The sequence below is a fragment of the Arachis ipaensis genome, chromosome B03, assembly GCF_000816755.2.
Source record: "Arachis ipaensis cultivar K30076 chromosome B03, Araip1.1, whole genome shotgun sequence".
Lineage (NCBI taxonomy): Eukaryota > Viridiplantae > Streptophyta > Magnoliopsida > Fabales > Fabaceae > Arachis > Arachis ipaensis.
In genome coordinates, this window is record NC_029787.2 from 23,440,824 (window position 1) to 23,444,579 (window position 3,756).

The 3,756-nt window shown below is 34.2% G+C and overlaps 1 protein-coding gene across 2 annotated transcripts in view; it reads left to right on the top strand.

The window, feature by feature from the left end:
* The window catches only part of LOC107629795 (glucosidase 2 subunit beta), a 5,863-nt gene extending 3,033 nt beyond the window's left edge, over positions 1-2,830 (top strand). For both annotated transcript variants that reach the window (XM_016332683.2, XM_021118456.1), the window contains exon 6: positions 1,935-2,830. The gene's annotated coding sequence lies outside the window, so the exon portion shown is untranslated. The remainder of the gene's footprint in view (positions 1-1,934) is intronic.

Below are 3,756 nucleotides of genomic sequence, written 5' to 3' on the forward strand. Positions count from 1 at the left end.
CAATGTATGTACTTCTTTTGGCTGTTAGTGTCACAATTTTCTTACTGTTTGATTTATGAATACTCATATAGAGATATGCTAGCAGATGCACCTCTATGCCAAACTCATGAGGTGCTTTTTTTCTAATAATTTATTTGTAACTTGTTTGGAGGTTGTTATGCATTTAACTGCAGGAACTTCAGCTTGCTCAGCTGGAAAATTTTATTGCAGAAACCTGGGAAGCAAGCCACAATTTATATTCTCTTCTCATGTTAATGATCTTTTCTGTGGTAAGCAATTTCTTCTGCCTTCTGGACTGTGTATTTCTTTTTCATGTTTATCTCTCTAAGTTGCTCTTTCAAGTCTATTTATTATATCGATTCGCACACGTCTTTGGCATTTTGCCAAGTGAAAGGAATTCGATAACCAGTGTCTCCCTTTAACAATGAATTGTTTGAAATGTTTTCTTAATCTCCTCGCTTTCAACTATACAATTTGGAGATGGAACAGATAAGCCTAAACAAATAAATAAACTTTTGATTGCCTTCGTTGCATTATTTCTTAAATTATAAGATTTTAAGGTCATAAAGTCATTAGTATCTTCAAATTCTATACCCTTTTGTGGGCTCTATGTTTTTAGCCGTTTTGCTTGGCTTTCAAATTTATATCCAAGTTTGATTCAATATTACTGTAGATTGTTGTGATGGGAGTGATGAATATGATGGATACATTCGGTGCCTCAACACTTGTGTAATGGGTGGGAATGCCAAAATTGGCAATTACAATTCAAAACTGAGTCAGCAGGCCTCTTTTGCTGGAAAAGTGACCAAAGATGAAGTGAAGTTGGAGGACTTGGTTCATAATCTTTTGAGTAAGATCGTATCCAATAATGTGCTCATGTGTTTTAAAATTCATAGGTGAATATGAATTGAAACTTGATATTGATGGCATAGGTTTGAGGTTAGCAATTATTCTACAAGTGGTTCTGCTTGCTTTTATGGTATTTCTATGGCGTTTTGGTTGCCGTTCCAGATCTAAAAGGAGGCGTACAATTGAACTGAAAGAGATCTAGCTATTTAACTGATACTGAACTGTGGTAATATTTTTTAAATATTCCCCTCATTTTCGATCACTTAATTCTGTTTGCTTTTTTTTTTTTTTCCCCCATATGCTGATGTTAGTTGATGAAATGTCAAATACCAAGGTATTAGTTAAGAACTTTCCACAGTTAAAGTTAACATAACGAGATATGTTATTATATTATTAGGAGTTTTCTTTTTCTTTTTTCCCTGGAAAAATGTTATTAGAATAGGATAGGATGTACAAAAGAGGATAGGCCATCCTCGCATAGATTCAAAAGGTTCAAATGTGGGCAGATTTATTTTTGGAATTTACTAATATTTTAGTATTTGTGTTTAATATCTTCCTCTGGTTTGCTATTTGTTTGACTCCTTGGTGATGCTTTAAATTTCAATACCATCAGATTTAGTTACAAAACTGCAATGTCTACTATTTTGCCTAAGGAAATCCATTAATGTTAGCTAAACTTATCCCATGTTTAGATTACAAAATAAATACTATAAATGCATGATACTTAGCAATGAGATTTTCTGCCATTACGTCTCTTCCTTTGATCTCTTCACATTGTTTTTCAAACAGGAAAAGAAAAGGACTGGCTATATAATTATATTTTGCTCCAATAAATGACGATTAATGCATACATAGGCTTCTTTTCTTCATATTTTTGTATCTCTCTTTTTTCTTTTCTTTTCTTTTTTTCAAATTATATTTTCTTATTTCCTTGGATTGAATATTTGATAACTCTTCACTAGTTCTTGAAGGCTTTGTCACACTAGAGGAGTTTGTTATATTCTAGGGGATATCCACTGCATTGCAATAATCCTAAGGGTAGTGCAAATTTGCACACTCAAATTGTGTTTTATTTATTTTTTCAGGTATATTTTCACAACAATATTAAGAATAGTGGTACATGAAACTAATGGAAATAACATACTAACAACACATCCAACATTGCTACTGTTGAAGTACACTGTTAAGAATGCCAGGCAAGAGGTAGGAAACATATATTGATGGGAGATAGCCAATGACAAGGATTCAGCCAAAGTCTCAAATTTTTGTTTGTTCTCTCATAAGAACAACGCACATTGAAGAATTCATTAGTCAATGTAGTAAGAATGATGGGTGCACAAGTCTTATTGCAAGAAATTCAATCCTCTATCTTGTTAGGCTCCACCAATAATCTGGTTTGGGATTCTACCAAGAATTTCAACTCCATGCATGTCAAGGATGGAGAGAACCCTCTCTTGCCATCGAATGACTAGTTGATTTTAATTGTTATAGGTTAGGCTGCCTATATTATATACCCTTCGTATGCGGTCCTTCTTTGGATCTTGTATTAATGCGGGATACTTGTGCACCAGGCTGCCATTTTTTATGTTTTTATTTCAATGTTCAAAGCGAAAGGGAACCTTGGTGGAACGTTAAGTTGTCTCCGCGTGACTTCAAAGTCACGGGTTCAAACATTGGAATCAACCACTGTTGCATTTATTTGGTTATGCTATCTAAATTACACCTTTAGGCACGCCCCTTCCTTAGACCTTGCTTAATGCGGGATGCTTATGCACTGAACTGTCTTTTTGATCTTTTATTTCAATGTTCAGAGCATAGCCATTTTGATTAAAGTTGTATGTGTTTTTGTAACATTACGAGATTTTATAATTTCATCCTCTTATTTTATCTTTGGGTGTATGGCTATGCCTGATTGCCTGGTGATTATACAATTTTCCATGTAAAGAATCAATTTTCTGGTATGTTATCAATAATTGGCTGATATCTTTTCCACTTGTTTGTTCATCTCATTTCTCATCCCTATATATTCAAGTCTTTTTTGACAAATCTCTGCGGTTGTGTTTTATTAAGGTGCTCTAATACTATATAGTTGATCAATAATGGTGATTGGATCAACAGAGTAGCATATAGTTCTTCATCTTCACATGTTTTTTGAGCCATGGCCCATGCCAAAGCAGAAACAAAGTGTGAAATTCCCGAGTTCCAACATTTTAATTCCCTTGAAATTTGGTCAAACTTCATACCATTTTTCTTTCTTTTCATGTTTTCTCGTTGACTTGAATGCAAGACTGTTAAAACCCCCTATAAAATCAATTTTCGTTATTATGTAATGAATTTTTTAAAAGAGGGTTTATATTGTCTCAATAATAATGTTTGGGGCTGAAGTGTTCCTTTGTTTGGATAAAGGGTCGCATTGTCCTTCGTAAAAATAGATAGGAGTCAGATTGGGTCTTTACTCTTTTTTGTTACACCTCGTCTTTACTCTTTTTTGTTACACCTCACAGCTCCCATCCGTTGCTTCCTAGATCTAGTTATCCTTCGCTGCTATTTTCGAATCCATTCTTTGTCTATGATAGAAGCAGGTTTGGCTTAGTTTATAGGAGAAAAGGTAAGGAGTTGATGGACTGATTTTTCACTATTTTCACTGCTTAATTCCTATTGTTGCTGGATGGCTATTTGTTGGTCCTTTTAAGCTAGTTTAGCAGGTTCAGAAGCAAGAGTGCTAGGCCTAGCTGTTGCCTATAAATACTAGGGGTTAGTTAGTTTTTAGTTAGAAAATTCTGTTAAGTTTGTTAGTTCAGGAGAGGGACAATTCTCTCCACAGTTTGGTAGTTCCAACAATGTACTCTAATAAGAAATTGTAATTTGCAATCCCTAGTTCAACAATAAAATTCCTTAATTTTGCTA